Here is a 22659-nt window from a genome sequence, read left to right as displayed (position 1 = left end):
AAATGCAAGTAGAGAAACAAACATGTGGCATGTGCACATCAGGTTTATATACTATTTGTAATACTAATTCAATTGTAATACAGATGGATACTCATACTCCTGGTAAGTGGTTTTATCATTCATGGGTTGCTCTTTAGCATTTACACAGCATCCTTATTAGCATTAATTCACTAGGTACTCTGTCTGACCTGTGGTGGCTCAGTGGATCAAGTGTCAACCTGAAATGCTGAGGTCATTGGTTCAAAACCCTGGGCTTGCTGGTCAAGGCACATATGAGAGTTGATGCTTTCTGCTCCTTTCTCTCTCTCTCTCTCTCTCTCTCTCAAAATGAATAAATAAAATCTTAAAAAAAAATTCACTAGGTACTCACCTCTTTGAGGACTCTATTCAAATGTCATCTCAGTTCAAATACCACTTCCATAGAAGATCTTCTCCGACTGCCCAGTCTAATCAGAAATGTGTTTTGTTTCTACATCACCACCCTTTTCATTTTCATCATAGAACTTATTTTCCTATTGACTTACTTGTTACCTGTTTATGATTGTCTTCTCCCATAAAAATATGTCTCCATGAGCCCAGGAACCTAACATCCTGGCCCCTCCTCACTTCTCAAAGCCAAGTACTAAGCCTAGCACATAGTAGATGCTTTTAAAAAGTTGTTCAAAGAACAACTGCATTGGACTGGGATGCGGAGAACCCAGGTTCAAGACCCTGAGGTCGCCAGCTTGAGTGCAGGCTCATCTGGTTTGAGCAAAAGCTCACCAGCTTGAGCCCAAAGTCGCTGGCTCAAGCAAGGATTTACTCAGTCTGCTGTAGCCCCACGGTCAAGGCACATATGAGAAAGCAATCAATGAACAGCTAAGGTGTCGCTACAAAAAACTAATGATTGATGCTTCTCATCTCTCTTTGTTCCTGTCTGTTGCTCTCTCTGACTCTCTCTGTCACTGTGACAAAATAAATAAATAAATAATCAATAAGTTAAAAAAAAAGAAAAGAACAACTGCTACACCTGACCTTCCCAGCAGCCCTCTTCAAGCACTAGGACCACCTTTTACAGAAGAAGGTGATGGAAGCCCAGAGAGGCAAGGTGATTGGATGTTGAGCCTTAAGCTTACTTATCTTAGTCACTGAGTTGGTTCCACTTTATATCTGAGCCGTGCCCCAGAGAGTGACGGGATGAGGTGGCGACGGTCAGATGTAGCAGTCAGAACTGTCTGCCCCTTGCTGCACTCCCGGTAGCACATGGTGTAGAAACTGCATCAGGCTTGGAGCAGAAGGCCTGGTTCCTAACTCTATCACTGATGCATCGGGTCACTATGAATGAATGGGCTGCTTCTCCCAACTGGGCCTCATTCTCCCATCTAGAAAATGAAAGGGGTAGTAGAGATTGGAAGTTTTGTTTTGTTTTTAACTGAGATACAATTCACAAACCATAAATAATCAAGGTTTTTAAACTCTATTTTTTCCCCTAACATTAACTTTATATGAAGATCCAATATGTTAACCGGATAAAAGGGGTTGTTTGGAGGAGGGGTGGGGTGGCTTGTTTTCCCAGCCTGCTTAGCGTACCCCTTGCTTCCACCGTGCTTCCCATCCCCACCCTAAGCGGTCCCCGAAGCACTTCCACAGGATCCCAGGGCTTGGAGAAAACCAGTTTGAAAACCATTAGACATGAGTCACTCTTTAGGGTCCCTCCCAAGGTGCCGGAACCCTGGGAATTGGTGAGGGGGGCACTGTTCCCCCAACTTGCAGATGAGAGTTGTTCCTTGAGCCACTGTCCAGCTGCCTCCCAAGGGTCATGAGAAAGAAGGCAAGGGCAGGCTCAGGGCGCAGGAAGTGGAGCCGGCCAGCTGGGAGGCAGTGACAGGCGCTGGTACCCCTGGCCTCCTGGATGGGCTGGTGACATCACAACCCCAGGAAGCAGCTGCCTGAGAGGCCCTTGCTGTCCCTCAGTCCTTCTCTGGGAAAATCAGCCACCAGCTGTTGCAGTCCTCTTCTCCCTCGCTTGCTGTTTGGGATTGTCCCTCCTGAATCACCATCTTCGGCAGCGGCAGCCACTTCCTTTCGCTGACAACCTACTAAGTGCCAGAACTGCACTCTCCTTTACGGGAGAGCTCGTATGGTGTGCATTCGCTTATACTGTATCACTTAACTCAAGCGTCGACATCAGTGATATGAAGTAGGGATCCGTACCTTCCCCGTTTCACAAGCAAAGAAACTGAGGCTCAGAGGAGCAAGACAGATCGCACAAATTCACCCAACTGGTCAATATCACAGCCAGGATTTGAACCTGGTTCTGACTGACTGTGTATGCTCTTTTCATGAATTATCCCATTGTTAGGTTCAAAGGAAGACAATGCCTAGTGGACATTTCTTTATACATGGCATGGTGAGATTATAAATTTCAAATCCAGTTTTTAAAAAATTAATAGTGATTCCTCACCTGTTATCCAGGCTGAGTTGTAGGATGCATGGGAAGGGCTTGGTCCACTGCCTGGCACTCTATAGATGTTAGCTATTACTATGACTCTCCCCATTTTACAAAGAAAACTAAGGTTCAGAGGAGCAAAGTTGATTAATCAAGATCATAGAACAGGTAGGTGCCAAAGCCAAGTCTGTGTAACCCCAAAGTCAAAGCTGTTTTGCTTTGAGCCCTGAATTTCTTAGCCAGAAATCATCCTCCTGCTCAACCCCTGTCTCCTAGCGCTGCTGTAACTATCTTGGCGGCCTAAAGCAACAGAAATGTATTCTCTCAGAGTTCTGGGGGCCAGCAGTCCAAAATCAAGGTGTCGGCAGGGTTGGTTCCTCTGGAGGCTCTGAGGGAGAACCCATGCTGTGTCTGCTTCTAACTCGCGGTGGCTGCCAGCAATCCTTGGTGTTCCTTGGCTTGGAGCTTCAAGACTCCATTCTCCGCCTCTGTCTTCACTTGGCCCCTTTCTCTCTGTGTCTTAAACCTCACTTTCCTTTCTCTTATAAGGACACTAGTTCTTGGATTTAGGGCTCACCCTAAATACAAGATGTTCTCATTTTGAGATCCTTAAGTTAATGACATCTCTAACTACTCTAGTTCTAAATAAAATCACACGCACAGGTACCAGAGTAAGAACTTGGGCATATCTTTGCAGGTGTGCATCATTCGACCCACTATGCCACCAGTCCATCCAGCAAATCTTTATGGAGCATGAACAGTGTCCCAGCCAGGGACATAGCAGGCACCTTGCCTCAATGCTGCCCACACTAGGGGAAAAGGTGGACAGTACTGGTAACTAACAGTGGACTGGTTTTAAATTAAGTATAGAAATAAAGAATATGAGCCCGCAAATAATGATATCTGGGATAGGGTCAAGTAGACAGCATGATAGGTATCCCATCAATCAATAGTTATTTATTAAGCACTTACTATGTGCAAGATACTTTAGGGAAATATATGTATATCTATATTTGGATTTGGAATATATATATATATATATATATATATATATATATATTTGGAAAGAAGCAACACAGAGTAGAAGAATGAGCCTGAACTTTAGCTTTAAAGGCAGAAAGACCTCAAATTCAGGTTTTAAACTGTCTGTGCCTCAGTTTCCTCACTTCTAAAATGAAAATACCAATAGCATTTGCCTCAAAGAGTCATTATTAGGTTTAAGTGAAATCAGCCAAGCAACCAGTCAGCAAATATTTATTGAACATTTTCTATGTGCCAGGTATATAATGTACAGTAAGAAACTAGCAAAATGCCTGGCATCAAGAAAGCCCTTGGCCCTGGCCGGTTGGCTCAGCGGTAGAGCGTCGGCCTAGCGTGCGGAGGACCCGGGTTCGATTCCCGGCCAGGGCACACAGGAGAAGCGCCCATTTGCTTCTCCACCCCTCCGCCGCGCTTTCCTCTCTGTCTCTCTCTTCCCCTCCCGCAGCCAAGGCTCCATTGGAGCAAAGATGGCCCGGGCGCTGGGGATGGCTCTGTGGCCTCTGCCTCAGGCGCTAGAGTGGCTCTGGTTGCAACACGGCGACGCCCAGGATGGGCAGAGCATCGCCCCCTGGTGGGCAGAGCGTCGCCCCTGGTGGGCGTGCCGGGTGGATCCCGGTCGGGCGCATGCGGGAGTCTGTCTGACTGTCTCTCCCCGTTTCCAGCTTCAGAGAAATGAAAAAAAAAAAAAAAAAAAAATTAAAAAAAAAAAAAAAAAAAAAAAAAAAGAAAGCCCTTAATAAAAAAATAAAAAAAAAGAAAGAAAGCCCTTAATAAATGTCAGTTCTTGTCCTCTTTCCCCTAATTCACAAGTTAGGTAAAAGTTCAGGACAGAAACACAAGAGAGGTCACGAGGCAGGACAGGCTAAAAGCCAATAAAGAGCACGAGTTCTGTGCGTTAAAGAATTAGTGAGAACGTGGCCAGACAGGTCTGCCAACGCTTCCTGGGGGACACGGGCTTTGAATCTAACCCTGGAGATCAGATAAGGAGAAGAGAGAAGATTCCATGTAGGGATAGTGGTGTGAACATAAGATTGGGCCAAATGGTGACCCTTTCTGCAGGATTCTGGGAGCAGCTGAAGCCTCAGAAGTTTTCTAAGTCTAAAACAAAAAGTCAAGGGTAAACATGGATGAGAAGGTACTTAAACATATCCCAAGTGTTTGCATTTCTTTAAATTTTGCTCCAACTTTGGTATCACTTTTTATGCAGAAAACTTCCTATAGGGAATTGTTCCATATGTTTCAAAGATATTTAACTTGTCTTCTTTTCCTATTCAATTTCTATTTCTGTTCTTATTTCCTCGAAGGCAGGGGCCATGTCTTAGCAGCAGTACATCCCTGGCGCCTAGCCCAGTGCTTGGCATATAGTAAGAGCTCAATAAACATTTCATTGAATAAATAAATTGCTTTTATATTTCTATTTTATGTAAATATCTTTATTTTTTTATATTTTTAAATTCATTTTAGAGAGGAGAGGGAGAGACAGAGAGAGAGAGAGAGAGAGAAGAGAGACAGAGAGACAGAGAGAAGGGGGGAGGAGCTGGAAGCATTAACTCCCATATGTGCCTTGACCAGGCAAGCCCAGGGTTTTGAACCAGCGACCTCAGCACTTCCAGGTCAACGCTTTATCCCACTGCGCCACCACAGGTCAGGCCTATATTTCTATTTTACATAAGAGCATGGCATTTTACATGGTGTGCTAAAACTCATGTATCCTGGCCGGGGACAAGTATATTACTGATAAGCACAGTACCCAAGCCAGGGAGGATTGTTTAGTTGGAGACAGCTATGGGAATGACCAGGTTGGAATCTAGCAGGACAGAGCCTTGCTAAACAAAACTTATGAACTCATAGGCTGTGCTGTAAACCCATCAGGCTCTGTTGCTTTAAACTCGGGTCAGCCAACCAGAGGTAGATGCAAAAGACTTTCTTTAAACAAGCCAGCAGCCTGAGACTTGAAATAGAACAGAAAGGGAATTCACAGGACTCAAGCTTGTCTTCTGGATGGAGCCCTGGAGACTTAGGGATGCTGGCTGGGCTAACTCTGAGTTGAGATAAGAAATGGCAGCTTCCTTAAAGTTTATTTTGTTTTTGGAGCCACCAGATCCAGTGGGCGGATCATGCCTCGAAATAGAAGCATCTCAAAAGGCCTGTGAATCATTTCTTAGCGCCAGCCTGCAAGGTTTCATATCCTGTTCTCGGAGTTACCTTATGTGCTGTGTGCGTGTGCGTCTGTGTGTGTATTGTTTTCATGGGTGTTTGCTTAGGATTTGGTTTTGAAACTTTTACTTTCTTTTAATAGCTTTCTTTTCCCTTAAGCTGAAAGAATTTTTCAAATGACTTTTGCGAGAAAGTTCAAACCCTGGAATGACTAAGTCTCCAAAAGAATTTGGACTTTGTGAGGGGAATTTGTATTTGGTATGAATCACCCAGTCACTGATTTTGGCAGTGAGAAGACTTTTTGGAAAGCTTTAAGGTCGACCCCCTCGTTGTGCACATGGGGAAACTGAGGCTCGGGGAGGAAAAGGGGTTCTGCCGAGGCGACAGAGCATGCCATCGGAATGGATGGGACCAGAATGCAGGTCTGAGTCCTGTAGCCTGCTTCGGGTTTGCAGGTAGCTCTCAAGCACTTAGGTGGGCCCATCTTCAAGACCAGTAAAGGAACAGGAAGGGAGAAAGAGTTCTCAGGAGTCAGAATTCACGGAATATAAATATAGGAAGATGAAGAAAGGAATGAATGGAGGCATCTGATAACCAGATCCTATTGGAGCAGTGGTTTTCAACCAATGTTAACTTTGCCCCCAGGGAACATTTGGCAAGGTGTGGAGATATTTTTGTTTGTCACAGCTTAGGAGGGACAGTTGCTGCTGTCATCTCATGGGTAGAAGCCAGGATGCTGCTAAACATCCTATGATTCCCCCACAAACAAAGAATTCTCTGGCCCTAAACACACAATGCCAGGGCCGAGAAACCCCACTAGACAGAGGGAACTTTTATATACATCCTAACCTAAGAGCTGGGGAAGCCGAGGTTCAGAAAGTATACCCACTCCCTCGCTATGTGATCCTGAGCAAAATGACCCTCTCTGTGCCTCAGTCTCTTCATCTATAAAATGGAGATGACAGTACCTCTGTCAACAGTTCTTATGATGATTAAATAAATTAATATTTGTAAATCACTTAGAACAATGCTTGGCACATATTATTACATGAGTATGTTATATAAATAAATATAAACAAATAAACAAAAATCTTGCCCAGAATACACAGAAAATAAGTGGATGAATTATAATAAAAGCCTAAGGATCCTGGCCAGTGGTTCAGTGGATAGAGTGTTGGCCTGGTGTATGACGTCCTGGGTTGGGTTCCAATCAGGGCACATAGGAGAAGCGACCACCTGCTTCTCTCCCCTTTCCCTTCTCTTCTCTCCCTCTTCCTCTCCCAAAGCCGGTGGCTTGATTGGTTTAAGTGTGGCCCTGGAGCTGAGGTTAACTCTGTTGGAGTGCATCAGCCTCAGGTGCTAAAAATAGCTCAGTATGAGCATTAGCCCTAGATGGAGTTACTGGGTGGATCCTGGTTGAGGCACATGTGAGAGTCTGCCTAACTATCTCCCCTCCTCTCACAAAAAAGAAAAGAAAAGGAAAGCTTGAGGACATTTAAGGGCACAGGGGCTGGAAGAGGGGAGACCTTCTGGGGGTATGAGGCCCCAAGAGCAGGTGAGGCATGTGACTGTTATGAAACATCCTACATCCCTTGGCCATGAAGTTTTCCTTCTCAGACACTGCTACCTTAAATGCCACTTCATCTGTTTATGTTAAAGTGATAGGCACTGTTAAACATGAATATCTCTGGCAAGTCTGACACAGTAAGCCACTATCAGTCATCAATAGTTTCTCAGGATAAATCAGTTTGTCAGCTCTCTCCCAGCAAATCAACTGCCCAGTCCTGTCCCCACCCCCAGCAATCCTAAACCATCAGTCATGCCCACGCCAGCCAGTACAACCTAAAACAGCCCGGACCAACCTCGTGCTCTGCCTACCTTGCACCTAACTTCAGACCTGCTCCTGATCCTCCCACCTGCAGCTCTGATGGCTCTTTTCCCAACCTGAGGCCCAGTGCTTGCTTTTCCGTTTTGACCCTCTAATCCTGTCTTCAATCAGGGATCAGATTCCTTCACTGGCTGCTGACACCTGCCACCTCTCTGAGTGATTACCATGTGCGCCCCAAGGCCTAACTGCTCAGCCCAGCTCTCTCAGTGAGCAATGGGCTCTGGGAACAAAACCAGGGAGACAGGTAGTACGGGAGCAGAGGGAGAAAAAGTCAAAGCAGGAATTACCCATGTCACCCTCTGCCTGGGACCTACCTTACACGCCTATTCCTTATAACAACAGGTGCCATTTAAGGAACATTTTAAGTGAAGTGACTTACATACTTACAACAGTTCTCACCAGCTGTGCCCCATTCCCCAGCCCCAGATTTCACTGAGCTAAAATCAAGGTGTCCACAAGGCTGTGTCTCTCTCTGGAGGCTCTAGAAAAGAATCCATTTCCTTGTCTTTTCCACCTTCTAGAGGCTGCTGACATTCCTTGGTTCACAGCCCCTTTCTCCATTTTCAAAGCCAGCAACATGACACTTCTATGAGCCTATTTCCATAGTCATATCTCTTTCTCTGACTCTCTTCTGACTCCCTCTTCCCCTTTTAAGGAACCTTGTGATTACATTGGACACACGATTATCTAGGATTATCTCCCTATTTTAAGATCAGCCAATTAGCAACTTTAATTCCCCTTTACAAGTAACCCAATATTCACAGGTTCCAAGGATTAGGATGTAGAGTTATTTGGAGGGGCTATTAATGTGCCTACCACATTAACTGATAGGGTGTGATAGGGACCAAGACAATCCAGAAAGCACGTACTCCTCAAAGGGACAACTGCCCCTCAGTCCCAACTTGATTTCATCATGTACAAATACAGGGTCAGTATGGCTGGATCTGCCAACATTTCCAAAGAAGCCTGAAAATCGGACTTTCAGGTGAAGTTTTCCAATTTTGAAATCATTGGGCAAAGCCCACCCCCACCCCCAACACCCACCACACCAGAAAGAATTCTCATGGGCTAGATTTGGCCTGAGGCCACTCACGTGTGACCTCTGGACCTTGCCTTCACCCCGTCAGCCATGGTGAGATGATGAGATGTTCTCTGGCATTTGCAGGACCTGGAGGTAGACGGGCATGTGGTCAGGAGCAAACTGAGTAATAGAGGGGGTTCCTGGGGGGAAGTTTAGAGGGAGAAGGGACCAGCCATTTCCCTAAGGGACTAAGCATCACCTGCAGAAAGCAGTCATGCATCAAAAGGGTACAGGAAACCAGACAGAAGCCAACCTGAAAAAATCAACCAGAGCAAGGTAGACTTTATGCCTGGTGGCTTCAGAACAAATCAAGCACACCCTTTCTTTTCTTTTTCTTCTTCTTTTTTTTTTTTTTTAAGATTTTATTTATTCATTTTAGAGAGGAGAGAGAGAGAGAAGGTGGGAGGAGCAGGAAGCATCTACTTCTATATGTGCCTTAGACCAGGAAAGCCCAGGGTTTCGAACTGGTGACCTTAGTGTTTCAGGTCGATGCTTTATCCACTGCACCACCACAGGTAAGGCTCAAGCACACCCTTTCTAATTTCAAAAAGCATCGGTTCTTTCCTTCACCCTGAAAAAAGTAGCAGTGTTGGCTGGCTGTGAGGAGACTGGCAGGCTGGGGGAGGAAGGAATGGCAGCAGGAAGGGGGTTTTCAGCTGAAGCCTTTTCTTGTTTTTGAATTTTGAACCAGGTGAAAGTTTTACCTATTTAAAACATTAAACTGAAATCTGTTTATTTATTTAAAAATTATTTAAGAGTACAATAGTTTACATTCAAGGTAAAATCATGAATGCAGTTGTCATGGTGATTCTATTGCACTTCCTTGAAGGTGGTACATGGGACCTCATTGCATGATGCTTTTTTTTTTTTTTTGTGGCAGAGAGAGTCAGAGAGAGGGACAGATAGGGACAGACAGACAGGAAGGGAGAGAGATGAGAAACATCAATTCTTTGTTGTGGTTCCTTAGTTGTTCATTTATTGATTTCTCATATGTGCCTTGACCAGGGGGCTACAGCAGACCAAGTGACCCCTTGCTCGAGCCAGTGACCTTGGGCTCAAGCTGGTGAGCCTTGCTCAAACCTGATGAGCTCGCGCTCAAGCTGGTGACCTCGGGGTCTCGAACCTGGTCCTCTGCGTCCTAGTCCGCTGCTCTATCCACTGTGCCACCACCTGGTCAGGCGCATGATGCTTTAGAAATGGTGAAATGTTAATAAATTTGACCAATTACTGTGGCTCTATCATTTAAAAAAATTATTTCTTGATTTTTAGAGAGAGAGAAAGGGAGAGAGAGAGAGGAAAAAGAAAAACACTGATTTTTTGTTCCGCTTATTTATGTATTCATTGGTTGATTGTTGCATGTGCCCAGGCAGGATCAAAACTGCAACCTTGGTGTATCCAGATAATACTCTAACCCAGTGGTTGGCAAACTCAGTCAACAGAGCCAAATATCAATGGTACAACGATTGAAATTTCTTTCGAGAGCCAAATTTTTAAAAATTAAACTATATAGGTAGGTGCATTCCTTATCGAGGTAGTGACAACACATGGTATTTTGTGGAAGAGCTACACTCTAGGGGCCAAAGAGCCGCATGTGGCTCACGAGCCATGGTTTGCCGACTACTGCCTAATCAACTGCGCTACCTGACCAGGGCTTGGATAGGTCATTTTAACTGAATACTTCTTTTCCTTATTCTCACATGCCAGGACTTGAATAAGTTAGATTGGTGTCTTCTTGAGTTCTATTCTGTTCAATTCTTTTTTTTTTTTTTAAGATTTTATGTATTCATTTTAGAGACAGGAGGAGGAGAGAGAGACAGAGAAAGAGAGAGAGAAGTGAGGAGGAGCAGAAAGCATCAACTCCCATATGTCCCTTGACCAGGCAAACCCAGGGTTTCGAACTGGCAACCTCAGCATTCCAAGTCAATGCTTTATCCACTGCGCCACCACAGGTCAGGTTATTCTGTTCCATTCTTAATGACAAAATGTTAAGGTTATAGAGTCAGTCTGCTTGCCCCATCCACACTGAGTGACCTTGAGCAACTTTCTTAACCTCTCTAAAGCCTCAGTTTTCACATTGGTAAAATAGGGGTGCTAATGATACCCACTTCATGGGTTGTTACAAAGATTAATGAGTTAATGCATATAAAGCACTTGAAATGGCACAAAATCAGTGTCCATAAATGCTGACACTGATTTCATTATTAACCATTTTTACCATTAGTAATTATTATTAATAATTATTATTAATTATGTTTACCATTGTCTCTCTCTCTTTTTTTTTTATCTTGAGGGTACATTTATTAAAGCTGGGGAAAGTAAAACAAAGGAAGTGCTTAGGATAGAATAAGCAATAGGAGAGAGCCTAGGCAGTGCTCTGCTTGGGCTTTCCAGAAACGTTACACGAAAGAAGTGAGCCATGGTGAAGTTGCTGTTGGCTCACTGAAAAGTCAGAAAAAGGGAGACTTGGAGACAGGTTCAGGGGGTAAGCCCAGGAAGAGCTGCTGCTGCCCATTGCTTCCCTCGTTGGAAGTCTCATGAGGACCCTTCGAGTTTAGGAGAGAAAACTAAAGATGCACACCTAACAGGGAAGAAAGTCATAAGCATGCACCAGAGAGAGCCCGAACTGGGTCTTTGTGTGAGGGTTTGTTACAGGTGACACAACAAAACCTCAATTCTTGTCTTCTTAAGAGAAGGATTCAATCAAGAGAAAAAGTGCAGCAAGTAAAGGAAGAATTTATTGGAAGTGCAGGAAGCAAGTCCGAGAAAAGGGGACCTTGTAAACAGATTCAGGGGGTTAACCCAGGACAAGCTGCCGCTGCCCACTGCTCTCTTGGTTGCAAGTCTTGTGGGGTCCCTTAAAGCTTAGGAGAAAGAGAAGGGCAAGGAAAACGTGCCTGCCTGGGGGGAAGAGAAAAAAAGTGGGGAGGGGAGGAAGGGAAAGTGCTACCGTTTTCATTTAACTTTGTTTCTTTTGAATAGGAAAATTATTAAAACCATAACAATTTGTCCCGGCTGGATAGCTCAGTTTGTTAGAGAATTGTCCCAGTAGAGCCCAAGCTCTACATCGATCAGGCGTCCCTGATCTGACTTCCCCGTGCAGTGGGACACTCCAGCTTATCAGCAGAGCTGGCAGCCTCTTCGAGACTACTCTTGAGGTGGCTATGAGGATTCTGCTTATCAGTGCCAACACTAACTGCCACCAGAGGAAAAACACGAGACAACACGAGACTGACACACAGTTGCAAGAATCACACAGGCAATTTATTACTCACAAATCCTTCTGGTGTGCCTGGGTACAGCTTAAGGGGGCCCCATCGGCGTGCTCTTCTAGGCTGTCTTTGGTCAGAGCTCAGAGTGCCGTGAGGACAGTCCATGTTCACGTTGGAGTCTGGGCAACTACCTCAGCAGGGGTCCCCTTAGCTTTAGTACCTTTTCTGGCCAATGCCTTCTAACTGGTGTCAATCTACAGATTATCATCTCAACCCATCTTCTAACAGGTGTCAATTTACAGAATTATCACCTCAAACCCCCTTTTTAGGAGTTGCTTGCAGGGAGCCCTTTTTATGTTAATCTACTGAAATGTTACATCAAGCCACTTTTAAGATGTTCCTAGGAAAGCTTCTTGTTTATCTTAACTTACAGAGTTATGACATCAAGCCACTTCTTATTTATGTATAACTTCACACACACATACTAACTGGGCCCCGCACGAAAGTCAGAGTTTATCACATCTGCACACAGTATATTAATTCCTATCCAGATGGCATAACTTTAATTTCCTTAATTAATTTTAATATTATATCTTAATTACTTTTATATATCTTCCATTTTTAATATTTCTATATATTTAATTACTGTAACATTATATTACTACAACAAGAATCATCCCAAAGTGCAGAGGTTGCCGGTTAGATCCCTGGTCAGGGCACATACAGGAAGAGCAAATCAATGTTCCTGTTTCTCTCTCCCCTTTCCCCTTCCTCTCTCTCTCTCTCTCAAATCAATACAATAAACATTAAAAAGAAAAGCATAACTACTTAAGATACATAATGTAAGTGGTCTAAAATGAAGTGAATTTTATATCTGGTCCCTCAAATCCTTGCAACCACCCTTTGAGAGGGTATCATTGCCTCCATTTCTTTAATGTTTATTTTATTGATTCCTTTGAGAGAGAGAAATAGAAACATAACTCTGTTCCTGTATGTGCCCTAAGAATCAAACCGGGAACCTCTGTGCTTTGGGATGATGCTCTAACCCAGGGGTCCCCAAACTTTTTACACAGGGGGCCAGTTCACTGTCCCTCAGACCATTGGAGAGCCGGACTATAAAAAAAACTATGGGCCTGACCTGTGGTGGCTCAGTGGATAAAGTGTTGACTTGGAAATGCTGAGGTCACCGGTTCGAAACCCTGGGCTTGCCTGGTCAAGGCACATATGGGAGTTGATGCTTCCAGCTCCTCTCCCCTGTCTCTCTCTCTCTCCCTCTCTCTCTCCTCTCTAAAATGAATAAATAAAATTAAAAAATAAAAAAAACTATGAACAAATCCCTATGCACACTGCACATATCTTATTTTACAGGGACAGAGAGAGAGAGAATCAGAGAGAGGGATAGATAGGGACAGACAGAAACGAAGAGAGATGAGAAGCATCAATCATCAGTTTCTCGTTGCAACATCTTAGTTGTTCATTGATTGCTTTCTCATATGTGCCTTGACCGTGGGCCTTCAGCAGACCGAGAGACCCCTTACTCGAGCCAGCGCCCTTGGGTCCAAGCTGGTGAGCTTTGCTCAAACCAGATGAGCCCGTGCTCAAGCTGGTGACCTCGGGGTCTCGAACCTGGGTCCTCCGCATCCCAGTCCGACACTCTATCCACTGCGCCACCGCCTGGTCAGGCTGTACATATCTTATTTTAAAGTAAAAAAACAAAACGGGAACAAATACAATATTTAAAATAAAGAACAAGTAAATTTAAATCAACAAACTGACCAGTACTTCAATGGGAACTATGGGCCTGCTTTTGGCCAATGAGATGGTCAATGTGCTCCTCTCACTGACCACCAATGAAAGAGGTGCCCCTTCCAGAAGTGCAAAGTGCAGTGGGGGCCGGATAAATGGCCTTAGGGGGCCGTGTGCAGCCTGCGGGCCTGTAGTTTGGGGAAACCTGTTCTAACCAACTGAGCTATCCAGCCAGGGCACCTCCACTTCATAGGTAAGAAAACAGGCTTAGAGAAGTTGAGTGAGTTGCTTAAGCACACTGACTTTGGAGATAAGATAGGGGTTTGAACCTGGTTTTCAAGACTCTAGGTGACTTTCAACTCAAGTCTGTCCTATGATGTGATTATAAAACAACAAGGTAGAGTGAACAGTTGGTTTTGGTTTTGTCAGTTTGGTTTGGGAACAGTCCCTCCCCCATCATGGCCTCAGATCCAGTAGATTCCAAGGTGGGGGTCAGGTCAGGTCTCTGGCACATATTCTGCCTTCAGCTATGGAGCCAAGTTTCTTTGTCCCTTGGGAGGGAGACAGTGTTGGGGAGGAGGAGGTGTCAGAGTGTGAGGGTTGCTGCGATGACCAGGGCTGAGCTGCTGCCTGAGCTTTCTCACGAAGGAGACTCTCCTAGAGTCCCAGGCCATCTGCCACCTCCTCCTGGCCCTCGTCATCTAAAAAGCAGTTGTTGCAGCTTTAAAAACATGTCTGGCATCAACCTTGTGAGCTAAATGCCTCAGAGAAACAGAGGGCACTATCCAAGCAACCTCCAGTAAGTGGGAGAGCCCATAGGCCAGGAGCACAGCTTTGCAAGTTTGAAACCTGGTCTCTCTACTTCCTAGTCTTGGACTTCACCTTTCTGAGGTTTCTGCACCTATAAAGTGGGATAATAATACAGTGTGTCCGTAAAGTCATGGCGCACTTTTGACCAGTCACAGGAAAGCAACAAAAGATGATAGAAATGTGAAATCTGCACCAAATAAAAGGAAAACCCTCCCGGTTTCTGTAGGATGATGTGGCAGCATGTGTGCATGCACAGATGATGACGTAACACTGTGTATACAGCGGAGCAACCCACGGCCATGCCAGTCGAGATGTGGACGGTACAGAGGAAAGGTCAGCCTGACCGGGCGGTGGTGCAGTGGATAGAGCATCAGACTGGGATGCAGAAGACCCAGGTTCGAGACCCTGAGGTCACCAACTTGAGCTTGGGCTCATCTGGTTTGAGCAAAAGCTCACCAGCTTCAACCCAAGGTCACTGGCTCGAGCAAGGGGTTACTCAGTCTGCTGAAGGCCCGTGGTCAAGGAACGTATGAGAAAGCAATCAATGAACAATTAAGGTGTTGCAACGCGCAACGAAAAACCAATGATTGATGCTTCTCATCTCTTCGTTCCTGTCTGTCTGTCCCTGACTATCCCTCTCTCTGATTCTCTCTCTGTCTCTGTAAAAAAATAAATAAATAAAATAATTTTCTAAAAAAAGTTCAGTGTGTTCTGTGGCTCACTAAATTCGAATCCATGACCAAAGTACAACGTGAATATCGGCGTGTTTATAATGAAGCGCCACCATATAGGACTAACATTACTCGGTGGGATAAGCAGTTGAAGGAAACCGGCAGTTTGGTGGGGAAACCCCGTTCTGGTAGGCCATCAGTCAGTGATGAGTCTGTAGAGGCTATACAGGATCGCTACCTAAGGAGCCCTAAAAAATCTGTGCGTGAGCCCACATTGAACTGCACTGAATAGGTATGAAACTGGGAGAGTTTTCCTTTTATTTGGTGCAGATTTCACATTTCTATCATCTTTTGTTGCTTTCCTGTGACCAGTCAAAAGTGCACCATGACTTTATGGACATACTAGGTATCTACCACAAAAGTTGTTGGGAGAATTCTCTTCGTTTTTTAAAGAGTTTCCGCTGCTGCCTGACCAGGTGGTGGCGCAGTGGATAGAACATCAGACTGGGACACAAAGGACCCAGATTCGAAACCCCAAGGTCACTGGCTTGAGCACAGGCTCACCAGCTTGAGCATGGGTTCACCAGCTTGAGTGTGAGGTCTCTGGCTTAAGAGGGGGATCAGCAACATGACCCCATGGTCACTGGCTTGAGCCCAAAGGTCACTGGCTTGAAGCCTAAGGTCACTGGCTTGAGCCCAAGGTTGCTGGGTTGAGCAAGGGGTCACTCACTTTGCTGGAGCCCCCTGGTCAAGGCACATATGAGAAAGCAACCAGTGAACAACTAAGGTGTTGCAATGAATTGATGCTTCTCATCTCTCTCCCTTCCTGTCTATCTCTATCTGTCCTTCTCCCTGTCTCTGTCTCTCTCTCTCTCTCTCTCTCACACACACACACACACACACACACACACACACAGTTTCCGCCTCCCTCAGTTGGTTAGAATGTCCTCTTGATACACCAAGGTTGCAGGTTTGATCCCCAGTCAGGGCACATACAAGAATCAACCAATGCATGCATGAATGGGTGGAACAACAAATTAATGTTTCTCTCTTTTTTGTTCTCCCTTTCTGTCTCTGTAAAATCAACTTTAAAAAAATTTTTTTTAGCCTGACCAGGCAATGGTGCAGTGGATGGAGTGTCGGACTGGGATGCAGAGGACCGAGGATCGAGACCCCGAGGTCACCAGCTTGAGTATGGGCTCATCTGGTTTGAGCAAAAGCTCACCAGCTTCAACCTAAGGTCGCTGGCTCGAGCAAGGGGTTACTTGGTCTGGCACATATGAGAAAGCAATCAATGAACAACTAAGGTGTTGCAACGCGCAACAAAAAACTAATGATTGATGCTTCTCATCTCTCCATTCCTGTCTGTCTGTCCCTGTCTATCCCTCTCTCTGACTCTCTGTCTCTGTAAAAAAAAAATTAAAAAAAAATTAAAGAGTACATTTAATTTAAAAAAAAAAGAAAATTTGTAATTACATATGTGGCTCACATTTGTGACTGCCTTATAGTTCTCTTGGACAGCATTGGTGTAGACCAGTGATCTTCAACCTTTTTCATCTCATGGCACACATAAACTCTGTGGCACAGCAGAAAATATATTGTCATTTGCTGATCTGACAAAAAAATAATAGGTATAAGTTTGATTCATTCACACCGGATGGCTACTGTTGTGTTGGCTGTTGTCTTTTTATTTTTTTTTAACACTCTAAAGGAAAAGAGGTCAGGTATTACATGTTTTAAAAATTCTTGCAGCACACAGGTTGAAAATTGCTAGTACAGACCATCAACATTCTAACAGTTGCTATTTATTGGGCACATATTTCTTACATTTTTATAGCTGTTATCCGATATAGTGCTCAGCATAATCTGGGAGAGTAGATATTATGAATATCTCCTTTTACTGATAAGGAAACAGAGGGAGGGTGTGACCTCTCCAAGGTCACACAGCTGGACACTAGCAGATTAGGATTCAAACCCAAGTCTTCCATGGGATTTTGCTACACAGACTACTAAAGCACAAGGGCTTTGAGGGGGGTCTCCCTGGGGTGTCTTTGGCTGGAATTAGAACAGCTTTGCATGGTAATAAATCATGCTAATCAGAAGCTCTGACTGAATGCTTGTCTTTCATAAATACAAAATGAGAAAGCAGATTAATTAATATAAGCGACACATTTGGAATAAATCTGATTTTGAGATCTGTGGGTGGAAGAAAAGGTTGAGAACCACTCATCTAAACAAATACGTAATTTTACAGGTGAGGACACTAATGTCAAAGAGTAGAAAGGATGTGCCCAGGGTTGTCAGCGACTGGCAGAGCCAAGTGTAAACTCTGAGTTTCCAGGATCCCAGGCTGAGGTTCCCGGCGGCATGTACCTCACGAATAGCCCCTGCCGCCAGACACCTGGAAGCCCTTTGTCTTGAACCAGCCCCCCCCCCTACTCCCCCAAGGACCAGAGAGGAGGGGGCCAGGAGACCCAACCCATTTCCCATCAGGGTCCCAAGGCCACCATCCGGTCCTGGGCCAGGAATTCCTTTCAAAGACTGAATTAAACTGAGCTGAAAATAATTCTGAGCCCTTGGAGGCCTCCAAGAGCCCCTATTTCTACTCAACCCTGATCTAGGGGGCCAGGCCTCCCCAAGTCTCCCTGGGGCTTTTTGGGCTCCCACAGACTTCCCCTGCCAGCTCCCATCTGCACTCACACGTGTGTAGAGCTAGGGGTGTTTGGACAAACTGCCCACATTCCAGGTTCCCTCTTCCCAGCCCTCTCCAGACAAAAACAGACAGGAGAAAGGGCGACAAGGCGCATCCCTGTGAGCCAGCCAAGGCACGGAGAGAAGGAGCCACCAAAAAACAGAGGCACAAAGAGACCGAGAGTGTGCCGGAGACAAAGAGAAGATAAAGGATGGATGTTTAGATCAAGATAAAGACACAGAGAGAGACAAAAGAGAACAGAAATGAGACTGAGAGGAGAAAGAGGAGGAAAAGGAAGGAACTCGAGAAAAGGAAAATTAGAAGGGAAATAGGGAGAAGAAGATAGAAAACAGAATTTGAGAAAACTGTCCGAGGGGAGACAGAAAGGGCAGGGGCGTAAACGGGGAGAGAGACTGAGAACCAGCGCGAGGAGAAGTTTGGCGAGTGGGGTCGCGGCCGGCCGGCGCCGGGGTCCGGGACTTGGGGGTCCCCGGGGTGGACTCTCCTCCCGGCGGCTCGCCCCGCCGCGCTGGTCCCAGCAGCCACATTCCTCCGGTTTCCCACACACTCGCCATCAAAGAGTCCCCAAAGCCCCAGCTTTTTCCGCGCCCCTCCCCCGCTAGGGCTGGAGAAGCTATTTTTCACCCCCTCCCGGTCTTTAATCTGTTGTGGGGAAAGAAAGCGGCTTTTGTTGGGAGAGGGGCTGCGCGGGGGGCGGGGAGGGGGTGCAGGCGATTGTGTGTCCCGCAGCTGCGCGCCTGGGGCCGCCGGGGTGGGGGGCGCGGGGCACGGGCGGGGAGGGCCGGGAGGGTCGGGCAGGGCCGGAGTGGGGGCTGCTAGGCGCGGGGTCCCGGCGGGGTTGTGTAGAGCTGGGTGAGGGCGTGGAGGAAAAGGCCACCCGGGCGCACAAGCCCATTGTCCCCTTGGCCCTGTTCTGCACCTGGCCCGGAGATGGGGGGAAGAAGCACACTTACTGAAGCAGAGGCTGTACACCCACAGGGGGTCATATACCCAGGCAGGGGGCCACAGGCACTTGTGACACACTACACATTTAAATAGACTGCAACACTCAGGGAGAGACACATTGTCCAGGGGCCTAGACACACAAGCCTCTGGGAGGGTCCCACACTCAGAGAGAGACCAACAACATACACTCAGAGACTCACACACACATACACTGCTTGACACCATAATAGTCTGTTGAGCAAAATGGATTTCAAATACGAATTTCCTTCTTCCATCCCCAGTTTCTCCTTAAGACAGTCGCCCATTCTCCAGCTTTTGCTCCCTTTCTCCTTCCAGTTGGTAGTCTGGCTCATGCTTCAAAGCAAACGCTCTGTGCTCAGGCAGCCCTACTCTGCCTCCCGACAGCTGTGTGGCCTTGGGTAAGTCACCTCACCTCTCTGAGCTTCAATCAATATGAAGAATGAGCCCTGGCTGGAGATTGGTTGAGCATCATTCTGAAGCGCAGCAGTTGCCAGTTGGATCCCCAGTCAGGGCACATAAAGGAATAGATCTATGTTTCTGTTTCTCTCTCTCTCTCTCTCTTTCTCTCTCTCTCTCTCTCTCTCACTCTCCCCTTCCTTCTCTCCCTTCTTCTCACTAAAATCAATGAATAAAAACAAAAAAGCTATACATAGAGAATTGAGGGAGATAATACTTATAAGATGCCTGGCTTACTGTTGCCACTGTAATGATTACACTCAAGGACAGTTTTGGCCCACAGAACTCACTGCAGAGCTGTGGCCAGGTTAGGGGTGGAGGAGCCCTTTCCTCTCTGGCAGGGTCAGCCATGTCCCCAGGCCAGATCCTGCCCCTCCCACACACACACACCTTCCTACCTACTACCCTTAAAGTCTTTGAATTGCTGCTGTAACGTAGGCCAACACAAGACAATATCTAGGCAGGGTAAACAGTGCTTTTCAAGGCCCCTTGTCCCCCTTCATCTTTTCTTGCCTTGGACTCCATCATCTTTCTAAAGCATTTCCTTAACCCCATTTGTGGGAGTCCAAATCCAAATGTCAGCATCTGTCTACAGCAAACATTATGCCTGAGAGTCACGATCAGAGAGTCATCCAGCACAACTTGTGTTTGAATTTTAAATTCCTCTCTAAGTGGTCTCCCAAAAGTGATTACTGGGATGGAACTTAATTCAGTACATTTTTACTTACTAAGTGTTCACTTTCTTTCAGGCACCGTGACACTGAGACTGGGGAAACAAGGCTTGACTACAAAGCAGGTGGGCTCTACACCCTGTATGGTACTTGGGAGTGTTCAATAAAACCATGAATGTAGGTGCTTTGTAAACAGCAAAACTACTGCAATATATTTCTTTTTTTGTTTTTTGTTTTTTTACAGAGGCAGAGGTAGACAGGGACAGACAGACAGGAACGGAGAGAGATGAGAAGCATCAATCATTAGTTTTTCGTTGCGCATTGCGACTTCTTAGTTGTTCATTGATTGCTTTCTCATATGTGCCTTGACCGCGGGCCTTCAGCAGAATGAGTAACCCCTCGCTGGAGCCAGCAACCTTGGGTCCAAGCTGGTGAGCTTTTTGCTCAAGCCAGATGAGCCCGCGCTCAAGCTGGCGACCTCAGGGTCTCGAACCTGGGTCCTTCCGCATCCCAGTCCGACGCTCTATCCACTGCGCCACCACCTGGTCAGGCTGCAATATATTTCTTAAGTAAGATCTACTTAACTTACTGATGCTTTCCAGAGTCTAGAAGTTCCAAATTTTTCCTTTAACAGAGAAATGAGGTTTTCCTGGTCTGTCCTCATTAGCCTAGAAATGCTAGGGTGAGGGAACTAGTCCTTGTGTGTCTGGACACTGTGCAGTTTGAATGTCAGTCTCCATCCTTGTCTGTGTCAATGTTTGAGCCACAGGCCTGGGTTCAAATCTTTTTCTTTTTTTAAAATTTAGACAATTAAATTTAACAGGGTGACAATGGTCAACCAGAGCACAGAGATTTAGAAAAAACATCTCCATATCATTTGGACAGTCGATCATGCCATATACCCATCACCCAGAGTCAAATCATCCTCCATCGCCCTATATTTTGTTTCTCTTTAAGCCCCTCCCCCCCACCTGGATTGAAATCTTAACTCTTGAAGGTTTTTCCCTACCAGCTGTGTGGACAACTTTCTCTCTCTCTCATTCTCTCTCTCTTTTTAAAAATGTCTATTGATTTGAGAGAGAGAGAGAGAGAGAGAGAGAGAAAGGAAGGGAGAGAGGGGGAGAGAGACAGGAACATTGACCTGTTCCTGCATGTGCCAGGTAAAATCGGCAAGGTCTGCGCTTTGGGAAGACATTTCTAGCCAACTGAGCTATCCAGCCAGGGCAACAAATCTCTGAACTTCAGTATCTTTGTCATAATAATACATATCCCTAAAGACTAGAGAAGATTATACAAGGTAGAATGCGTGAAGCACCAGCAGAGCATAGGTTCTCAGAAAATAAACTCCCTTCTTGCCTGACCAGGCGGTGGCGCAGTGGATAGATCGTCGGACTGGGATGCTGAGGACCCAGGTTCGAGACCCCGAGGTCGCCAGCTTGAGCGCAGCTCATCTAACCAGCTTGGACCAACGGTCGCTAGCTCAAGCAAGGGGTTACTCGGTCTGCTGAAGGCCCGCGGTCAAGGCACATATGAGAAAGCAATCAATGAACAACTAAGGTGTCGCAATGCGCAACGAAAAACTGATGATTGATGCTTCTCATCTCTCTGTTCCTGTCTGTCTCTGTCTATCCCTCACTCTGACTCTCTCTCTGTCTCTGTAAATAAAATAAAATAAAAATAAACTCCCTTCTTAGTTTCCTGTGGGTCTCCATCTTGTACCTCACCCAGGATGACAAGCTAGCCCCTGGACATCCCATGGTCACTGCCTACCTGCTGAAACAAGGGGTTAGTTAACTTCAATGCTCTCTGAGTCTCTACTTAAAAAACAATGTTTTCCCCGAATGTCCCCAATACCTTAGTGTCTGTCTTCCTATCTAATCATTCCCCCCTTGCTTTCCTCTATCTTGTAGAATAAAACCCTCTCAGGCTCAAGTTACCTTCCCAGGAGATCCTTTGAAGGAACAGAATGAAAAGCTTAGGCACAAAAGGACATGTTCTTTGAGACAGCAGGCCAGATTGCAAGTCTTCGATCTACCACTTCCAAGCTATGTGACCATGGGCAAGCACACTAACCTTTTGCAACCTCTGTCTCCTTGTCCATAAAATGGGGCAATGAGATAATGTGAGAAAAGGCAAACAGGACTTGGCAAACAGTTGACACCAAGTACTTCTAGAGTAGGCCATCTTGGAAGCTCCCAAAACCTCCACCCTTATAAGGCCTCAAGCCTTAACTTCAGATGCTCCCCCACATTCCCCTTCTCAGTGTTGCCCAAATCCCTGAAAACAGTTTCAGCAAGAACCATTAAACTCACTTGGTACCACCTCTCACTCACCAGGGGCTACTTTATATCATAGCACATAAAAATAATTATTGGTAATTGGTTCCTACAAACCTTTCCATCTCCTGTCCCTTTTGACCCTCCCAGCTGTGAAGAAGATGGATATCATTTTCCTCCTAATTTTATGAACTATAGAAATGATCTCTAAAAGTATAGTCTTGCCTCCCCATTTTACAAAGGGGACAACAGGCAGAGTGAGTGTAAGTAGTCCATGCAAGGGTTTGAACCTGGACTTGCTTCTGAATTCCCTGTGTTTTTCCCTTCTTTAAAATTGATTGAATGATTTAAGAGGGACAGAGAGAGGAAGGGAGAGAGAAGCATTCATTTGCTGTTCCACTTAGTTGTGCGTATATTGGTTGCTTCCTGTAAGTGCCCTGATCAGACTGCAACCTTGGTGTTTTAGGACGATAGTCTAACCTACTGGATGTTCTAACTGACTGAGCTAGCCAGCCAGGGCCTCCCTGTGCTTTCTTGTATTACACA

The sequence above is a fragment of the Saccopteryx leptura genome, chromosome 3 (assembly GCF_036850995.1).
Source record: "Saccopteryx leptura isolate mSacLep1 chromosome 3, mSacLep1_pri_phased_curated, whole genome shotgun sequence".
Taxonomy (NCBI): Eukaryota; Metazoa; Chordata; class Mammalia; order Chiroptera; family Emballonuridae; genus Saccopteryx; species Saccopteryx leptura.
The sequence above is the reverse complement of the archived record's forward strand: the minus strand, read 5'-3'. Positions refer to the sequence as shown.